General features: G+C 41.7%; 1 protein-coding gene across 8 annotated transcripts in view; it reads right to left on the bottom strand.

The window, feature by feature from the left end:
- Positions 1 to 22,383, bottom strand: part of ZHX3 (zinc fingers and homeoboxes 3) — a 139,870-nt gene that overhangs the window by 77,804 nt on the left and 39,683 nt on the right. The gene's annotated exons all lie outside the window — the stretch shown is intronic.

Here is a 22,383-nt window from a genome sequence, read left to right as displayed (position 1 = left end):
TCTGAGTTCTTTCACTGCTTAGCGTTTTCTTTTCTTTCTTTCTGTAAAAGGAGCATTCAGTTAATCTGCAGGCCTGCCATTCTGAGCCCAGGAGCTGAACTCCTGGGGCGTCTGCCCTGGACTTGGCGGGCCCACTTTACTTTTGTTCTCTGATCTCTTTGTGGTGGTCTTAGTTACAAGCTCCTGGAAACAAGCCCTGATTTGCAAGCACTGCTAGTCAAGAAAAGAGAAGTGGGGGGTTAGGGAACAGCTACAAACTCAGCATCCCTGATTTTAAAAGAGTCCAAACCCAGATACCTCCTACATGTCTGTCAACATGAGAGTGGATAAACAAATTGTGGTATTCATACAATGGAATACTACTCAGCAATTAAAAAGAAAAATGTTCCCAATACACACAATACAGAAGAATCTCAAAATCATGGTGAGCAAAATAAGGTAGACATGAAAGAGAATATATTATATGATTCTGTTTATGTGGAGCTCTAGAAGAAACAAGATTAATTTATGGTGGTAAAAATTATAACAGAGCTTACGTTCAGATGTGAAGACTGACAAGAAGGGAGCATGAGGGAACTTTTCTGGAGTGACAAAAAAGTTCTATAGATTGTTGAGGTGGTATTTACATGGGTAGAAACATTTGCCAAAACTTATTAAAATATACAGTTAAAATCTGCACATTTTGCTGTACGTAGATTATATCTCAATTTTTAAAAATAAGAAGTTTAAAAGTCTTTATTAAAAATGGCAAAAAGAAAGTTTTCCATCACGTTGCACCTATGTGGCTAACATTCTGAGAAAGAGACAAGATATTAAAAGTACTCAAATATACTCCTATAGACAAAACAAAGATAAATCTCTCAAAGTAACATGAAATTTATATCAATACATTCATTTAATCCTTAAGATTGAATTAGGTAAAGAAGTTCCTCAAATTTCTCTTATTCAACATCCAAGTTAAATATTTTAAGAATGCTTTAGAGCAGAAAGTATAGTGTAGAGGATAGAAAGACAAAAATAATATGTGAAAAAAATTTCCCGATTATAAGAGCAATACACATTTAGTATACGAAAACTGGAAAATACAGAAGATAAGACTATAGGGGAAGAAAACTCACATAATCCAAATCATAAGCATAAAGAAGAAAATTAAAAGTCATCTGGAAAATTAAAAGTCATCTGAAAAATATTCCCTACCCAAAGCTAAGCACTGTCAACATTTTGATACACATACACACACACACACACACACACACACAATTTTAACCAAATTGGGATCATAGTGTACATATTGTTACTATTTTTTCACTTAAATTTATGTAACAAACATTTTTCATGTCATTGAGCATTCTTTGCATTTTTTGTTACTACTAAAATTAAATAGTTTCATGTGATTATTGGCCATTCTTATTTCTCTGTGAGACAGCTTGGCAATTTAAAAAATAATATTGATTCTTTTTCCTGATTATAATATAGTTACTGCCGAAATGTGGAAAATACAAAAGAGCATAAGACTATGGTGGGAGCTTCCCTGGTGGCTCAGTGGTTCAGAATCCACCTGCCAATGCAGGGGACAAGGGTTCAAGCCCTGGTCCAGGAAGATCCCACATGCTGCGGAGCAACTAAGCCTGCACCACAGCTACTGAGCCTGTGCTCTAGAGCCCGCAAGCCATAACTACTGAGCCTGCGCGCTGCAACTACCAAAGCCTGCGCACCTAGAGCCCGTGCTCCGCAACAAGAGAAGCCACCGCAATGAGAAGTCCAGGAACCACAACAGAGTAGTCCCCGCTCACCACAAGTAGAAAAAAGCCTGCGCACAGCAACGAAGACACAACACAGCCAAAAATTAATTAATTAATTTAAAAAAAAACTATAGGTGGGAAAACTCACATAATTCAAATCAAAAAAAACAATCGTAACTGTTAATTTTTACTTTTCTTTGCACATATGTTTTTCTTACAGAACTGATATTCTAGGTAAGTCCGTTTTAGAGTATATCTTTTTTCACTTAGCATCATTAAAAACTACATAAGCATTTTCCCTATGCAATTAAAGTCTTTCTTAACATTTATTTTTGTTAGCTTCATTTTGTTTGTAGAATTTTGTTAGCTGCATAGATGTACCAAAATGTAACAATTGCTCAGTGTCACGCACTTGAACGTGTAAATTTTGCTTTTTTTTTTTTTACTTTACAATGTGGAGATAAATATCTCTGTACATAAAATACTGTCTTAACCTATGATTATTTCCTTGGGATAGACTGCCAGTATTTTAATCCCTGGGTCAAAGAGTATGAACTTTTTTAAAGGCCCATATTGCCAAAATGCATTGAGAGTTATATCAATTTGCATTTCACAAGCAGTGTATAAGACCCTTGCTGGCATTAAATTCATTCTCTGTCCCTCACATACACACACTTCACATTCCTTATTACTCCCTACCATACCTCCCACCATACCCCCCAAAAAAACACACCTTGCTAATTTGATGTGTGCAAATGGTATCTTACAATTTTAAATGCAGTTTTCACTAATGGAATGAAGTCATTTTTCACTTGGTTAAACTGCCTATATAGTTCCTCTTCCATGGCGAGCCTGCTGAATTCCTTGGATATCTAATGCTTTTCAGAGGTAAACAAAAAGTATTTGGGGACTGCTGGTTCATGATTAATAGAGTATTAGAAGTACTTCTCCCCTCCTTTAAAATGCCAAATATAACAGACTATTTAGTTATTTATTATAACAGTAAGAATATATATTATAAAAATATAAAAGTAAGAATAAGTGCACAGCAGCACAGAATAAACAGGAACGATCCCATCAGAAAAGCAAGGAATTGTGGGCAAAAAAAAAAAAACCATCAGAACTGAATGATGGCAGTGCTTAAGCATGTAGAGGAACCTCCAACATGAACCAAGCAAAAGAAGAAAGTTTTTAAAATGTGTGTGCCCAAGAGAAGCTTGGTGGAAAACAAACCTAAATTCAGAGATAGTAGAAGCTGGATGTGGGAGTGGAAGAGCACCAGGGATCGTCAAGAGAATAATTAAAGGTCTGTGAGAACAGCTACATCCTCCATTGTTCTCAGAAAGGCTAAGCTGTGAGAACAGCTCTCTAAAAAGTGGGGATCAGCAGTAGGGGACCACCCACATAAGTGCCAGGACTAGAGGATGAAGAAATAGCACCACAAATGACAAGGCACACCCCACTGAGGACTCTAGAGGGATATCCTGGCCACTCAGCAGGACCTGTACTCTGAATTTACTCCTGAAAGAACAATTCTCAGGCAAACGCAAATCAAAATCACTACGAGGTATCATCACTCCACACCTGTTAGGATGTCTATTATCAAAAAGACAAGAGGGCTTCCCTGGTGGTGCAGTGGTTGCGAGTCCGCCTGCCGAAGCAGGGGACGCGGGTTCGTGCCCCGGTCCGGGAAGATCCCACATGCCGCGGAGCGGCTGGGCCCGTGAGCCATGGCCGCTGAGCCTGCACGTCCGGAGCCTGTGCTCTGCAACGCGAGAGGCCACAACAGTGAGAGGCCCGCGTACCAGAAAAAAAAAAAAAAAGACAAGAAATGACAAGTTTTGGAGAGAGTGTGAAGACAAGGAAATCTTGTGCACTGTTGGCGGAATGTAAACTGGTGCATCCGCTATGGAAAATAGTAAGGAGGTTCCTCAAAAAAATTAAAAATAGGACTACCATATTGTGGTGTGCTCCAAGGACAAAGAACAAGATAAACTCAAAGGGCCAATATTGCCAGAACAAAGAGTTACAGGACTCCTATCGCTCTGTCACGATGTAACCAGTGCACTGTCCCAGAGCCCTCCCAAGTGGCATGCCCTGTCCCTTTCCCATCCCATATAAGGAAAGACATTTGCCCCATTTTTCTCCCGCTCAGCACACTGAAAGTATACATACTCTGCCCAGTCAGCAGATGACCTGCAGGTTCCCTGGCTATAAAAACACACAGGCAACCCATGGTCACTGTCGACTTTCCCTGGCTACCAGGAAGTCGGCCCGCTGTTCTTGCAGTGACCCCTCCCTTTAATAAACTCTATCTTCCTTACATTCTGCCTCATGTCTGGAAATGCTTTTCCAACCCACACTCAGACCACGACATTTTGGTGGCCCATAAGGGGATATCTCTTGAGTGGATCTCCTCCCCCACTTCCTCTCCTCAATTCTTGGGACCCTCTATGAACAGGCAAGTTGCCGGGGAAGCAACAGAGGAACTCTGGCCAGGGCCACACCCCAGTGTATTCTGAAGACTCCACGGCTCACTTCGCCCCCGTAACTACCACCCAGAACCGGTGAGGATCCCTCTGTCTTCCTTCTGGCTGAGGACTAGGCCAATGGGTATTGTGCGGGCACAGGTCAGGCATTTAAAAGCCACGAGGGCGCTTGCCACTTGAAGACTCCCGTGAAAGGATAAGGGGGTCATGGAACAGACCAGGCTGTTAGAGCATCTGCCCCCAGCAAGACAACTTCCATGTACTATGAGGCACATATTGGTTCAAGCAGAACACTGAGCCCCCTCCCCTTGGCCGCCGCCTTCCCGGCAGGACTACGAGGCCAACTATTCAGCCTGTCTTCTCTGTTACTTTCACTTTTTTCTCAGTCCGGATTGATTTACAGGAGCCTAGGTGTCGCCTCTGAGCCATCCCAGGAGTGCCTTTTCACGTTTCAGGTAATCGCCAAACGGTGAGTCACCCGGTGGGTCCCGGGAATCTCTCTCTCTTTCTTCCCCTGCCTGAGTCGCACGGTGCCTCAGTCACATGGTTAGTGCCTCAGTCACACGCTCGGGGGTCACCTCTCACGGTCGGATGCGATTGTTGGGACGGTCGGCCCATTTTGTGCCTTAGTCGCAAGGAGAGATCACTGGGACAAAGGGGACACCTTTCTGTCAACCGGTGACTCTCAGTACCCCCTTTCTACGGCATATAGGCTAAGAATAGGTTCTGGTACGTCTCGGGAGCCTCCCTCAGACTCACCCCTCGGTAGTATCCTCAGGAACTGGAAAAAAATTGACCCTGAAATTCTCAAAAAGAGGCTCACTTTCTTTTGTAACACGGCTTGGCCCCAGTATAAAGTGGGGGACCAAGAACAATGGCCCCATGATGGCACACTAAATTATAACACGATCCTCCAACTTGATCTCTTTTGCCGGAAACAAGGAAAGGACTCAGAAGTTCCTTATGTCCAGACCTTTATGGCCCTTAGTCAGAATCCGGATCTCAGGGACTCATGCCGCATGTGTCTTTCTGTTGCCGCCTTATCCCCCCGACTCCCTCTGTCTCCCTCTCCAGCAGATCTCCTAGATTACCCTCTACTCAACCTTTCCTGTCCCCCACCCCATCAACCCCGTTTGCTTCAGCCCCCGCCCCCTCACTTCAACCCACAGCTCCCCGACAGCCACCCCCTTATCAGGGCAAAAGCCCCCTCTCCCCTCCCCACACAAGATCGAGGACTGCCCAAAGCCAGGAAACAGATTCTGATATGCTTCCCTTGAGGGAAGTAGCAAATGGAGACATGGGCACTATTACAGTCCATGTTCCCTTTCCCATGTTTGACATTTCCCAAATTCAAAACAAGTTAGGTTCCTTCCGTCAGGATCCCACCACTTTTATTAAGGAATTTCAGGCCCTCACTATAGCCTTTGACCTGACCTGGCAAGACATTCATGGAGTCCTGACCGCTTGTTGTACTCGTGAAGAGAAAAACAGGATATGGGCATTAGCCCAAGCTTGGGCAGATGAGGCACAGCTCTGTTTCCAAAACCCAGATGGATGGGGACCCATTTGGGGCTGGCTAAATGACTCTCTTTGTAACTATACCCTCAATTCTAATCGGACTAGCCTGGAGTGGAATCCCTGTTTAGAGGAAAATAAATATGATGTACATGAAGGTAATTTCACTTTGTGCTGGGGAAATTCAAGGAAAAATGCGACTAAGAAATGTATTAATGAAGACCATATTCCCATAAACAGCTCGGCCCTGGGCACTAAATATGTGGGGATCAGTGTGACCACCAGACACTTACTTAGTTTAACCTCCCAGCAAGACTCTCCTCCAAAATATAACATAATTCAGCTAACATTCAGAAATTTGTTATGCCAATCCCCCAGTCACACTCATAATCAGTCAGAGCCCAGATTCTCCCCTTTATGTATAGATGATTACTTCCTTGGAGTTTGGCCTTCCCAATATAATCCTAGGCCATGGGACCCCAGTCTATTCCCAGAGGAAAACTCCCAAAAGGTCAGGGCCTGGCTCTGGGGACCCACAACGGGCGTATCCTTGAGGGGCACCGGATTTTCATTTCTATGCGGTAACGGGGTCTATCTGGATCTTCTCACACTTTGGAGGGGCTCCTGCACAATTATTGCTGTGGCCCCAGAGGCGACCACTATGACTACAAAGGATTTAGCTTCCTCAGGAGGCATTCCCAACCTTGGGTCTTTCCTCAAGGAGGCCATAAGACCTGTCCGGGAGAGACAAAAACGAACCACTGATTGGGGGGGACATGCTTATGATAACCCAATTCTTGACCGGCCCGAAATAATACACAGCATCTTTAGAGGGCTCTTTTGGTTTGCAGGCACACCCCTCTTAGAGAGGAGTGTTCTCAATCTCACCATCATGGTCCAGGAATCTTGGAAGGCTACGGTAGCAGCCACTGAGGAACAGCAGTCAGCCCTAGGCTCTCTGGCCAAGGTGGTTTTACAAAATAGGAGGGACCTTAATGTCGTAACAGCTGGTGTGGGGGGTGTCTGTGCCCTACTAAATGGAACACGCTGCTTCTATATTAATACCACTGGCCAGGATGAAGAAGACCTTCAGATTCTAAAGAAAAACATCAAATTAATAAAAGATTTAAAAGAGAGAGCAGGACAGGGCCCCAGCTGGCTTTCCAGCCTCCTCTCCTCTATGGGGATCCAGATATGGACATGGCTATTGCCCTTGTTGGGACCATTAATCCCGATAGCCCTTGTTTTGTTGTTCGGCCCCTGCATTATTTTTTAAAATTAATTATTTTATTTATTTATTTATCTTGGCTGTGTTGGGTCTTCACTGCTGTGCACGGGCTTTCTCTAGTTGTGGTGAGAAGGGACTACTCTTCGTTGCGGTGTGCGGGCCTCTCATTGTCGTGGCTTCTCTCGTTGTGGAGCACGGGCTCTAGGCATGCGGGCTTCACTAGTTGTGGCACGTGGGCTCAGTAGTTGTGGCTCGTGGGCTCTAGAGCACAGGCTCAGTAGTTGTGGCACACGGGCTTAGTTGCTCCGTGGCATGTGGGACCTTCCCGAGCCAGGGCTCGAACCCGTGTCCCCTGCATTGGCAGGCAGATTCTTAACCACTGCACCACCAGGGAAGCCCGGCCCCTGCATTATTAACACATTATCTAAGTTCATCTCCTGACAGGTTCAAAGGATTCAATCCCAGATGGTGCTACAACAAGGGTACCAGCCATCTGGCACATGGACTACATTGGAACAAGCCATCTTATCATTCCATGGGCTCTCATCTCCCTCCATAAATATACCCTGACAGAGAGCAGGCATCAGGAACCCAGGGCCCCTATGACACCCCGACCCAGAAGGAAGTAGCCAGAGAGATTGTCGCCCCTTCTCCTTACAAAAAGGGTTCCCAAACGCCTGAGAAGGAGCTAGGCAGGTAGGTAGACGTGAGCAGGGTATCCAATAGGGCCGAAGAATTGGCCTTGTAAATAAAGAGAGGGGGGAATGTGGTGTGCTCCAAGGACAAAGAACAAGATAAACTCAAAGGGCCAATATTCTCAGAACAAAGAGTTACAGGACACCTATCGCTCTGTCACGATGTAACCAGTGCACTGTCCCAGAGCCCTCCCAAGTAGCATGCCCTGTCCCTTTCCCATCCCATATAAGGAAAGACATTTGCCCCATTTTTCTCCCGCTCAGCACACTGAAAGTATACATACTCTGCCCAGTCAGCAGATGACTTGCAGGTTCCCTGGCTATAAAAACAGACAAGCAACCCATGCTCATTGTTGACTTTCTCTGGCTACTAGGAAGTCGGCCCGCTGTTCTTGCAGTGACCCTTCTCTTTAATAAACTCTATCTTCCTTATATTCTGCCTTGTGTCTGGAAATTCTTTTCCAACCGCGCTCGGACCATGACACATATGATCCAGCAATTACACCTCTGGGTACTTATACCAAGAAAACAAAAAGATAACTCAAAAAGATATATGCACCCCCATACATAGGATACTTAGGAAACCACCTAAGTGTCCATCGTTGGATGAATGGATAAAGAAAATGTGGTATCTTTAATAATGGAATATTATCCAGCCATAAAAAAGAATGAAATCTTGCCATTTGTGACCACATGGATGGACCTTAAAGGCATTATGCTAAGTGAAATAAATCAAAGAAAGACAAATACCGTATGATCTCACTTATATGCAGAATCTAAAACTACAATAACAACACCAAGCTCATAGATACAGAGGACAGATTGATGGTTGCAAGAGGCAAGGCGGGGGGAGCGTTGGTGAAACTGGTGAAGGGGGTCAAAAGGTACAGATTTCCAGCTACAGAATAAACAAATCATGAATGTAGTTACTTACTTATAAAATAGATAAGTACATTGTGGTGACTATGTTAATAATTGCACATTTGAAATTTGCTAAGAGAGTAGATCTTAAAAGTCCTAATCACAAGAAAAAAACAACTTTTGTAACTATATATGATGATGGATATTAACTAGGCTTATTGTGGTGCTCATTTCACAAGGTACACACATATCAAATCATTATACTATACATGTGAAACTCCTGAAACATAATGTTATATGTCAATTTTATCTCAAAAAAATTAAAATATCAATTGCCTAGGCCCCAACTTAATCCAATTAAACTAGCATTTATAGAGGGAATGAGGAGATAGGCATTTGTATTTAAATACTCTTCAGATAATTTAATGCACCCTTAGGACTGAAAATCTCTGACCTGGATCCTTATTTAGAAATGTAAACAGAAAACTAACTAAGGGGACTTGCCTGGTGGTGCAGTGGTTAAGAATCCACCTGCCAATGCAGGGGACACAAGTTCAAGCCCTGGTCCGGGAAGATCGCACATGACGTGGAGCAACTAAGTCCATGTGCCACAACTACTGAGCCTGCGCTCTAGAGCCTGCGAGCCACAACTACTGAGCCCATGTGCCAACTACTGAAGCCTGTGTGCCTAGAGCCCATACTCCGCAACAAGAGAAGCCACCGCAATGAGAAGCCTGCGCACCGCAACAAAGAGTAGCCCTCCTCACCACAACTAGAGAAAGCCCGCAAAGACCCAACGGCAGCCAAAAATAAATAAACAAATTTATAAAAAGAAAGAAAGAAAACTAACTAAGAATAAAACACTAAGAAAAACAATAGATTGAAAAGAGGCACCAAACTGAATAGAGGAACCAAGCCCAGAGGAAACAGGGTTAACAAGGGAAACAAAATAGTTTTAGTGTTCTCTCAAAGATCTATGAAGATACCATTTCAAAGATAAGATACTAAGGTGGGGAAAAGCACTACTATAAGTTACCAGTGGAGAATAAGGAAACAAAACTACAAAAAAAAAATCATTTTTTAAATCCCTCAACAGCAAATCCCTGTATAGAAAAATGAGCATGATCAAAGATGGAAGGAGTGATCTGGAAAGCTGAACTGATAAATTCTCCCAAACCAAGGGATAAGAAATATGGGGGGGGATAAATCTAGATGATCCAATGTATATCTAATATACATCTAGTTTTTTAAAAGGGAGAGGATGGAGGGGAAAAAAATATCAAAGAGAGCAGGACCAAATTTCTCTAAGTTGAAGAAGGACCTGAGTGCGAGGTTGAAAGGGTCTGCCAATGGTTTTTAACAACATTGAAAAAAGAAACACCTAAATACAACTTGGTGAAATTTTTAAACTGCAAAAATAAAGAGACCCTGACAATCTAAGGTGGGGAAGGATGGTGGGGGTGCGAACCATAACAAAAGGAAAAGTGGATTTGCACCGGATTTCTCATCTATAACACCAGATGCTAAAACATAAATGAAACAATTTCTACAAACTTTTGAAGGAAAAAAATCATTTTAAACTTAGAACCCTAGATCCCCCTAAAACCATCATTTAAGTATGAAGGCAAAATGAAGATATATGGGGTGTGCAAGAGCTCCATGAAGTTCACCACCCATGCATTTTGGAAGGGAAAGAAGTATAAGAGACATACTTAAAGTATAAGCTTATAAAGTATAAGACTTATACTTAAAGTTGTACCTTAGCAAAATTTAATTTAAATTTAAGAAATAAAAGTCAAATTGAGATACAAGAAGCAGTGTTGATCAAAGAAATAAGTAAAACTTATAGTTAAATCTCAACAATTATTGCTCAAATATAATGTGAAGTGCAACGCAACTGCTAATGAGAATTCTTGAAAGAGCACAGGCATAATATAGAAAATTAATCAGAAACTTTGAAAAAAATCTGGGAACCAAAGGAGTAGGAAAAAAGAAGCAGACATAGGTTAAAGTCTTTTCTTACTTGTGGAGGAAACATAAATGCTACTTAATTTTGATGTCTACAGAGAAAGTTGGGTTCAAATAAAAGGATAACCTGGCTCCAGTAACTGGACGGATGGTGCCAAACGTAGGTGAGAGGGTTCAAAATAACGTTAGCGAGTCCAAGTCCATGTCAAAGCCTTGCAGACCAAAATGGCGATTTAAAAATTTTATCCTAAGTGCAATGTGAAGCCATTTAAGAGTTTTAAGCAGGGGAGTAAATCCACACTTGATTTATGTTTCCAAAAAGATCACTCTGGTTAAAGTATAGAATGCATGGGAGAGAGCCAAGAGAGGAAGCCAAAAAGGAAGGCAGAAGGCTACTGCAGAAGTCCCAGAAGGTGATGACAGCGACCTGCATTAGGGCGCTGGCAGTGGAGGTGGGCTTTCTGTGTGTTGGAGGTGGGATCTGCAGGCCTTTTGGTGGAGTGGGCATGAGGGACAGAGTGGTTAAGCATGACTCCCAGGTTCCTGACTTTACCACCAAGTCCACGAAGGTACTATTTTACCAAGAAGGGGAAGACCAGAGATCAGCAAGTTGTCAAAGAAATACCCTTTCAGTGCTTTTGCTCTGGATACTGTGGTAATACTGCAGACACTAAGGGCAATCAGATTTCTCTTCTCCTCCTCCCTGCCAAGTAACAGTCTTCCTCAAGCACCTATTTTATGCATATTAAACACTGTGGAGGCAATGCCGCAGAGATCCATTAGACACATTTGGCGCCTCTAACGAGGTCACCTCTAAATGATGGCCAAGCATCAACTCTAGAAACCTAGGTCCGTTACATGCAGTAAAACTGGGCAAATAAGGAACCTAATAAAATGTATAAAATGTGTCTCGTGACTACCTCTCACTAACGTTCCCTAAAGATGATTATTTTGATCAGCTAGAGATTGGTACAAGTAATAACACCCACGATTCAGTGCCTCACCAAAGATACTTCACAACTCTTTAGGTATCCCGTGTGTGTGTGTGTGTGTGTGTGTGCGCACGTGCACACACATATGCACGTGTTCACACGCCAATGATTTTCTATACCCTGTAAGTGAGATATTTCCCCTAACCTGCAACGGTCCAGCTGTAACAGAGCTTCGGAAAGTCCATAATATGGAGCTCCAGCTATCCGCTAACTATGCAGTTGAATGACTTCCTATAAAGGCAAGGTTGCCCACCACTAAGGGCAAAGGCAAGTACATCTCCTGGGGAGGCAGTGAATGAATATTAATATAACTCATCTATGGTCACTGTGAGTCAAAGACACACAAGAGGAATCGTGTTCTCCAGTCTCCAACCTAGATGCTGTTCAGAACATAGCTTCTCTTAGGAACAGTACATGGAAAGTCATTGAAAAGTCTTGGGTGGGAAAAGGGTGAGGAGAGAGGTAAAGGGACAAATTTTGTTCTCTATACTCGTGTATTTTATGGCTATTACAAGTTTGTGAATTACTTATCCAAATCTAAAAAGAAAAAAAAGGAAAGGTTATTACACGAAAACCTCCATTTCTCAAACCTTTGTAATAGAAGAAAGTTTCCCCAAAGTAACAAGAAAATTGTACTTGCTTCAAAATGTTACAATTACCAAATAAGGAATGCCCTGGTGGCACAGTGGTTAAGAATCTGCCTGCCGATGCAGGGGAAATGGATTCGATCCCTGGTCTGGGAAGATCCCACATGCCACGGAGCAACTAAGCCCGGGAGCCACAACTACTGAGCCTGTGCTCTAGAGTCCATGAGTCACAACTACTGAGACCATGCACCGCAACAAAGAGCAGCCCCCGCTCACCGCAACTAGAGAAAGCTGGTGTGCAGCAACGAAGACCCAACGCAGCCAAAAATTTAAAAAAAAAAAAAAAAAAGCAATGCTTATTACATAGTTACTTCAAAAGGAATACAGCTGTAGATCAAATAAATGAATTCATAAACATCTACTCGTTACTTTACAAGGCACCAAGCATCATGCCATGCTAGACTCTCTTCTCTCAGACCACTCATTTTCCCTTGCTGACCTTCTCTGCTCCAATTGTTTCAAATTCCACCTTCCATGCCAACAATCCCCAAAGCCAGTTTTCCCTCAACTACAGAGCCAGCTGTGCATCAGATATCTGCTCTCAGATGGCCCACTACCTCCCGTGTTCAACATGCCCCAACCCAGAATCATCATCTCCCTCAGACCTGATCCATTTCCTTTATTTCACGTTCGACTGCAACTTTAGGGCCACTCATTCATGAACTCTCCATGATGGTAGTTGATTTTTGTTTGGTGCTATCATATCTTTCGCCTAGAATAGTGACTGGTACACAACAGACACTTAATAAATATTAGCTAATTTAAAACATGATTAAAACCATGTGCTATAATGGTAATTACAAGTTTAGAAAACTAAAAAGATCCTAGGATGTTTCTCTAGCCAGTGCCAGAGTTTACTGGAAGGGCTACAAACTGGAGGCCCAGAGGCAGAAACGGGACTGTGGAAGACAAGTCTTAGTTGGCCAGATGATACTTGGAAAAACAACTGTACTTAGATAGGGCCCAAAAGATTCCCATAGGTAACTACCACTCCTGTCTTATAAAGACAAATTCCCACCTTTATTTATTTTTTTAATCTTTTCTTTTCTTAAAAATTTATTTATTTTAATTTATTTATTTTTGGCTGTGTTGGGTCTTTGTTGCTGCGTGCGGGCTTCTCAATGTGGTGGCTTCTCTTGTTGCAGAGAACGGGCTCTAGGCGCGCAGACTTCAGTCGTTGTGGCACACGGGCTTAGCTGCTCCACAGCATGTGGGATCTTCCCGGACCAGGGCTCAAACCCGTGTCCCCTGCAATGGCAGGTGGATTCTTAACCACTGTGCCACCAGGGAAGTCCCCCCACCTTTCTATTATATGCCCATGACCCCTGGTCTATAGTTAAACATTCTCCATCACCAGAGGTGTTAGACGTAGGCTTGAAAGCATTTCTGCACTATAAGGGTGACTATCCTAAATTATCTTTAAAGCTCCTCTGAATTTCGGGACTCCATAATTATGTTTGTTTACATATGTTACTTATGTATTTACTTGCAATTATTTAACATTAAGGTGTTAAAATTGAATAAACACAAATATTTGGAAAGTTTTAAGAAATCAACATACTTTTTAGACATGCTAACCAATGGAACCTAACAAATAGTCTTTTTTTTTTTTTCAAAGAACCCAGGAATAATTTTAATACTAAACATATGTTGAAAACACTGAAGGTATCTAAATCCAAAAGATCCATCACATGTGTCACCACAACAAACTTGGCAGGTTCTTCACAAACTCAGATATCATTCTTTAGGGACTAGACTCCGTCTCCATTAACCTGAATCAATCTCAATCCCGGAAATCAGTCAGTCCATTCAAACACTTGTGTCTCATTTCAGGAGGTGGTGGTATAGACAGGAGAAATGCCCTCTTCTTAGGTCTCTGTATGATGTGAGTAATCCTGCATTTAATAAGGGGCATTTTCAGTCCATTGTTCTGGTCTCAAAGTTATTCACACGATGGCATCATGGAGCATTCTTACTTATAGCTGATTGTAAACTTTCAGGGAAGAATCAGGAATAAAACACAACTGTCTTCCTCTCTTGACAGAGCACTATAGACAGAGATCTGGGAGGGCTGACTTTACTAAGAATTCTTATTTTTCATGGACTTTTGTCAGTTTTCGCAAGATCCCATCTGCAGCTTCCAGAGCAAGTGGGGTGCCCCAGCCATCCCTTCATGGTCACCAGAAACTGTAGGGGAGAAAAAATATCTTTTTCCTCTACCGTTCTAAGTTCCCAGCTGGCTCTCCGGGCTCCCTGTCCTGCGGCACAGGGCGGTGGTGGGGCCGAGAGGCATCCACTGAGGAGACGAGTGCCTGGGACTCTCCAGCTCCAATCCAGACCCGAAGCCGGACAAATACTCTTGAGTGCATAACCAAGAATTATTTTCAATCATCACCAGGCTACTGGTGAGTGATAATTTAGTTTCAATTGTGTTGTTTAATGTAACTGTGCTTCCAATTTCAAGTTCATGAATGACTCCAAAGTCACAGTCAAGCAGAGAAGAGATAATGGAGCTCCTTGTTTTATTCCAAATTTGAATTTAAAGGGCTGGTTACATCACTGCACAGATACAGATCAGTGTCTCCCTCAGTACATCTCATTTATTCATAAAGAAGGAATCTGTCTTCCTTTGGAATAACATATCATGGATGTATTGGATATATCTACAAAATATTCCAAAATTTGCATTTTTCTTTTCAGCTGTTTTAACAATGTCAATTAGTGCTGTCACACTTTTTATACAATCCAAGCTGATGAAGGCTTTTTGCCCCTTAGATTAAAAAATGCCATAGGGAAATGACCCCATCTTACTTGTTCACTGCTATTATCCTAGTGTCTAGCAGTAGGTGACAAATAGTAGGTGGTCAATAAACGTTTGTTGAATAAATAAATTTAATTATGTAAGTATTCACCTTTATCTTAGGCCTAATTTTAGCAAAAAGACACCTATAGACTAAAAATTAGTAATAAGCCCAAACACATTTTGAGGCACAGGCAACACCGGAATACATAAGAAGGTTTCAAGATGACCAGTTTGAAAGGAAAGCACTCATATGTTTGACAGAGTTCTGTTATGGTTGTTGGAAAATCTGCTACATCTGTGGTCACAATTTTGAATGTTATTAGGCTACTAAAACTCTACAGCCTTCCTTTAGAAAGACTGTTAAGTCTAAAAAGAAGTAAAGGATAAATAAATATCAGCTTGCTTTGTTGAATGCTGATTACATACCAGATATTGTGCTTGGCACCTCACATACTTATTTCATCTAATCCTCACCAATACCCTATAAAACAGATTCTCATTACCTCCCTGTTATTGATGAGGAATCAGACACAGAGAGGCCAAGGGACCTGTCTTATGTCACACAGTGGCAAGGCAGGAATTTCAACCCAGACTATGGCTTTTAACCACTCGGCTACCTTGGCAGAGGCAATGTTACACTGATCATAAAATTACCAGGGCAGCTATGAGGTCCAAATGAGCACAGGGAAAAGAGATCACAGGTACTCAGTAAATACTATTTACCATCTCCCTTCCTGGTTCTCCTCTCCCACTTTGTGAGTCTAGGGGCCTCCCATCCTGGCTCCTTAGGCAATGCTCCCTAAGTTGTAATTTGGGAAGACAAGCAGTGACCCAATAATTTGTTTCCTCCCTGCCTACAAATTTGGGGAGCTTTTGGATATTTTAAACAATTTGTGGATCAAACAATTGTTTGATGCAGGCCACTGAAAAGGAAGTAGACACGTTACAAATAATTGGGGAGGTTAAATACCCCACCTCAGTTCACACAGTAAGTGGGAGACCTGAGATTTGAACCCAGGCTCCTTTTCCCCCATGTAGTGCTCCTTCTATTACTGAAAGGGGAGCCACATAACCTCAAGGTGGGCTACCCACGTGAAAAAGGGAAGAGAAAAGAATTTACATAAAACTTTAAGAATGTGTGGAAGTAGATGAGAAATGCTGCCAGAGAAAAGCAAATCCAGAATAATACAACTAATTTTGCAGGAGGGTTATAGAAGTGTCTGTAAATTGGTACTGTACTAAACCAAGTTAGTACAGACTTGGAAAAGATGGCTGGATCAATTTTTAAAATATCCTCTCTTCTAACCAAAGATGCAATAATTATGATAAAAATGACTACATGTGTCTTTGTTACTAACTTAGCAAGCACAGAGCGTAAGCATTGTATGAAAGCAGTGGTTATGTGAAAACAATAAAAGATAGATTAAGAAATATATCTACTAAACCTACAATGATTTTTATATGGGCCATCAACTGAAGCATGAATCTAAAAAAAAGACACTTTTGAGCAATAAGGAAAATATTAGTGTACACATTAGTAGATATTAAAGAACTTATTGCTACTTTTAGCTACGTTAATGGCACTATTGTTATAGGTTTTTTAAAGTACTATTATTCAATCATTGTTAATGCATTCAAGTCACTACTTTTTTTAAAAATTTATTTATTTTTGTTTTTGGCTGCGTTGGGTCTTTGTTGCTGCACGCGGGCTTTTTCTAGTTGCGGCGAGCAGGGGCTACTCTTCGTTGCAGTGCGAGGGCTTCTCATTGCAGTCGCTTCTCTTGTTGCGGAGCATGGGCTCTAGGCACGTGCGCTTCAGTAGTTGTGGCACATGGGCTCAGTAGTTGTGGCTCACGGGCTTAGTTGCTCTGCGTCATGTGGGATCTTCCCGGACCAGGGCTCGAACCCATGTTCCCTGCATTGGCAGGCAGATTCTTAACCACTGCGCCACCAGGGAAGCCACTACTTTTCAACTTGGATTGAATATGGGCATTATTGCTTACTTTTCACTGAAAATAAAGCAGTCAAGTTATTATCAATATCAAAGCTTTATTTTTGTTGCTATTGTCTTTCTCCTGTGGTTGGGATTTCCTAATTTAATGTCTAGTTACAGGATTCAACTTTTAGGACATGTTTGGAAGACACACTGCCTTTAGTACTTAGGAGTCAAAATTATCTAAACACATTAATCAACAGTGGTTGAAGTGATCAACTCATTGAGACTAATAATACTTTCTTTTTTCAATCAGAGTTAGTCAAATTGTGTTTTATCTATTTGGAGTGAAAACTTACTTATATTACATTTACTTAATTAAATTGTGGACATACCATAAAAGCTTCAATTATGCACTGAAATAGGTTCAGAACGTTTCGTAAATGACAAGTTGGAGATTAACACTGAATTTATCCAGAAAAGCCCGAAGTCCTCCACTTGGTGCTGGCAACGTTCTCTGTTTCTTGATCTGGGTGCTCATTATATAGGCCTATTCAGTTTGTGGAAATTCACCAGCCTCTACACTTATGTTCATTTTTATGTATATTATACTTCAATTTAAAAAGTTTTACAAAATTTCTCTGTTACGTTACCTACTGAAGTATTACAGATGAAATGATAGGTTATCTGGAATTTGCTTTAAAAGACTAGAAGATGGGGTGGTGGGGAAGACCATGTGGGGAAGCGGATGAAGAGGGGTGGGAAATAAATGAAACAAGATTAGAAAGATGCTGACATTGTTGAGATTATATGATGGGTGCATGGAGGTTCATAATACATATTTGAAAATTACTCTAATAAAAGAATTGTTAAAGGGAAGGCATAATTGCTGCTGTACCTGTGCTTGCATGTGAGCTGCTGAAAGAACAGAGACATCTGACTGATCTTGGAAAACCATTACAGAAAGGGAGGAAATTAATGGGTGAACTACAGCAGCAACTACAGGTCATTCCGTACCTGTCCCCAAAAGGCTCAAATGACAAACTCAGGGCTAAGGGGTTTTAAGAACCCAGAGAGAGAGGGTTTTTTGATATTCAGTGAGCTGCATACCTTCCATGGTGGTGGCCACACCTACTATTTTCAAAAAAGGAAAAGGGGAGAGGGATAAATTGGGAATTTGGGATTAACAGATTCACACTACTATATATAAAACAGATAAACAACAAGGACTTACTGTACAGCACAGGGAACTATACACACACACACACAACTGAATCACTTTGCTGTACACCTGAAACATTGTAAATCACCTATATTCCAATCAAAAAATAAGTAATAAAATTAAATCAAAATTCCTTCTGTTTCCATTGGGGGAAAAAACAAAGGAAAAGGTGACCAGGTCACAATAAGCTCTACAAAATAAGTAAGTGTCGATCTTTTTTTTCTCTACATTTTGACATAATAATCATTCCTTGAAATGACCAAAAAAGTCTTGGCCACAGTGTTACCTGCCTTGTACAAAGGGCAAAAGAAAAGTACCTGTCCCCTGAGCTAAGAGAGAGAAAGCTTGAAGAAAAGGGGGGTCAGGTGCTCATGACCTCCCTGCCTTGTGTTCTACAGACTCACTTGCTAAATCTGTTACTGAAAGGCTGCCAGCTACATGAGGATATTTCAGCTTAGGAATGTAATTTCAACAATGCATCCATTTTCTCCAAATTCCAATAGAGTAAAAAAATTTGGATATTCCATAATATTTCTTATAAAAGAATTTTATCAGGAACACTGTATCTTATAACCAATGTTTAAAAAACTAAGTATCCATTTAGTTTCTCTTCGGGTAACTTTCTGGTATATGAAGGTATACCATAACAATAAAAAAAATTTTTAAGTGCTCAGTTTACATAAGCACTTTTATCAAATGTCCAGATGACAAGAAACTTGAAAAGATATCAAATATGTTGGATAACGGCTAGTCAGGGTGGAATAAAGGGTCCAACCAAACATGCACAGAGAGGTACATACCACTTGGAAGCTGGTGAAATAGCATCACTCTTGTTTTCTTCATTTACTTAGTGAGGTAGATGAACCTCTGAATATGGGGTCAAGTATCTGTATCAGAGAGTATCTTCTGGGGGCTCTGATGGGCACAGCACAGCTATCCAAACACTGAAGGATTTTTTCTCATGAACAACTCTTTCCCCAAACTGGGTCTTGCTACTCAAAGTATGACCTGATAGACCTGCAGCATCAGCATCACCTGGCAACTTGTTAGAAAGATGGAATCTCAAGGTGCACCCAGACCTATTGAATCAGAATCTGCATTTTAACCAAACCCCCAGGTAATCTGTATGCACATCACTGTTTGAAAAAAGCATGGGATTAGGGGATTACTGTCAATGTGGAGGGAGGTTTCCAGAGCTCTTCCGTGGGCCTCCCCTCTTCCTCACTTTTACTAATGACTCACATGAAGATACTGAAGAGCCTTCATCAAATCCCAAGTGACACTAATCTAGAAGGAAACACTCAATTGCACAAGCACCTCCTGGAGCAGGCCAGGCTTGACAGCAGATCACGTGAAAAGATGTAAGCAACCAGCAATTTGATAAAGAAAAAAAAAGTAGTGCACACTTGACTGTATTACTGCAAATCAGACCACTTCTGGAGAACAGGCTGCAGATCTGGCCACATATTCTAAGTGTGACTGAGAGCAAACTGTGGTCACAGACAATGGTGAGAACCCGACTGGGAGGGAAAGGGATCCGGAGAGTGTTTCATGAGGAATGGCTGACCTAGAGGACATTAAACGCAAAGAGGAGGCGACTAAGTGGGGACATCATGGTTGTATTCACACATTTAAAGGACTGTCTCAAGACATTTCATTCTGCAAATGTGTTTTTGAGCATCTGCTATGTGCCAGGCACTATGCCAGAAGCTAAGGACAGAGTGAAAACCAGAACTGCTCTCTGATTTTCTAAAGCTTCCCAACTAGAGGAAGAAACTTGTCTGTTGTTCCAGAAAGCAGAAATATGGCAGATGGAAGGCAAGTGGAAGGGCAAGGGCACCATACAAGGAAGCCCCTCTGGCCAGGGGGCTCCACCTTCGTAAAGAGGGCACAGATGAAAGTGGCCAGGCCCCCCTGGGCTGAGCAGAATGGGTTAGGGAGGAGATGCATGCTTCCCAGGGAGTAGCCCAGAGGACTCCTGGGCCAGTGCTATATTCCAGGGATGCAGGATAACCGGGGCCAATATCATTAATCAAATACAAAATTTGTTCAGAATTACACTATATTTAGCCAGGAACAAATTTTTTAAAACTTAATCACAATTTAGGGTTTCAGCTAAATTTTGTATGTAAATTTAAATTTCTCTTTTAGCAGTACTTTTTCAAACCTAGACATTAACATTTTAAGCAACAACTCTACTTAATAACTCATTTTAACTGTAATCTTACTTCTCTCACTGACCCTTAGAACTACTCTATTTAATGTCCCTTGATATACCTTTAGAGTTGCTCATCCCACTGCTGAGAAATTATCCTAAAAAAATAACAATTCCTTTCCTTTTGCCACAAAGAACAAAAGAGGGAGGGGATGGGGAAACTAGATGCGTGGAGATTCAAATGAACAATGTTTATAAAGAAAAATAGTAAATAAACCACTTAAATGTTCAACAAAACCGCCTATCTTTTTATGGCATGAAGCAGGGGAAATAAATAATATCTAACAAGTAGGAGAATGTTTAAGGTGAATTGAAAAACTATTTTAAATAATCCATGAAGGTTATATAGCAACATGGAAATATACACCTAATGACAAGAAAACAACATAAACTTGCACAATTCTAGCCATGTAAAATCTATGCATGCATGTAATGAAAACTAGAAAAAAAAAATTTTTAAGTTTATTTTCTAGGTTGTTAGAATTTCTCTTTTTTTTTTTGCGGTAGGCGGGCCTCTCACTGTCTGGCCTCTCCCCTTGCGGAGCACAGGCTCCGGACGCGCAGGCTCAGCGGCCATGGCTCACGGGCCCAGCCGCTCCGCAGCATGTGAGATCTTCCCGGACCGGGGCACGAACCCGTGTCCCCTGCATCGGCGGGCAGACTTTCAACCACTGCGCCACCAGGGAAGCCCAGAATTTCTCTTTTTGAAATTTAAAATTTCAATTTCACTGTTGACTGTTCAATAAATAATTTTCAATGAATGTATCAGGAATCAAAATAATTTTAACTTATAAGTGTAATAATTTGTATATCAGCAAGAAATGAAATCACAAAGGTGACACACAGTTGGAGCTTAATGTTCAATTGCTTCTTTGTCTTTTATAAAGCTATTTTTCATAAACGACTAAAAGTAAAAGAAAATGAGATTCATGTTATGAACAGTGCTTAACATTCGTGGAAAGTAAAAAGGACTTTGTACAGCAGCTGCACATGAACTTCGGGTAAAAGCAAAACTAAATTTCTGGATTCTATTTTGCTTTTCACCTTATTTGATCTCAGTTAACATGGTTCATGCCAAGTTGAATTTTTTTCCTCCTCTTTCCCCTTCTCTTCAAGTTCACAGATGTGAAGGAAAAAAAAAATACACAGCAGCTCTTTTACAGTTCCCCCCGGTTCTCCCAGCAATGCCATGAACGGTGGCTTTCTGGAATGGGCTCAGAGAAAGTCAGATGTGAGAGCTATCTGGCTACCATCTGTCACCATGGGGATCATCAGGACTGAACTGACTTAGGGACAAGAGATTTGGGTTCAAGTTTTCACACAGATTTGGGTTCAAGTTTTCCACATCTATAACATATAAATAGTTCTACTTACCCCGCAAGGTAAATGGATCAGGAGAAAGTACCTAGCACGTGGTTATGGTAAGAAATGCTTACCTTATCCTTTTTTCCCACCTTGCACTACACACACTCACGCACGCACACACACAAGTTCTGTCCATCGTGAAGTCGCGTGGTCCTTCTGTCTAGTATCTTTCTATTGCTCTCCAGGTGCACTCTCCACCCTTCCCTACCTTGCTCCCGCCCCCGCAGACTGATCTTTATGGATCCCATCAACAAGCCCCTGTGCCCTAGACTTCTAATTGAGTTTGTCCAATGCTGAGTCCCAGAAAGAGGTCAGGGAAGGAAACAAGGGGGTGGGGACACAGGGCGAGGGAAGGGTGAGGATAGGAATTCGAATATTCTACTTCTGCCAGCTGTATCCCTCAACCAGAAGTCACTGCTCCTCTCAAGGTGACCTCTTCTAAATGACAATCTCTTCTGGCTTCTAATGGCCACTCCATCCACTTGTCTCACTGCAGCTAGGGGTGGTATTAGTTCCACCATTACCACAACTCCAGGTTCCTGCTCTGTCCCTTGAGATTTCCTCTACATCCTATCCACACCTCTTTTTTCCTTTTTTTTATTTTATTATTTTTTTTAACATCTTCATTGGAGTATAATTGCCTTACGATGGTGTGTTAGTTTCTGCTTCATAACAAAGTGAATCAGTTATACATATACATATGTTCCC

The sequence above is a fragment of the Kogia breviceps genome, chromosome 14 (assembly GCF_026419965.1).
Source record: "Kogia breviceps isolate mKogBre1 chromosome 14, mKogBre1 haplotype 1, whole genome shotgun sequence".
NCBI lineage: Eukaryota > Metazoa > Chordata > Mammalia > Artiodactyla > Physeteridae > Kogia > Kogia breviceps.
Note: the sequence above shows the minus strand (reverse complement) of the source record. Positions and strands in the feature narration are given on the sequence as shown.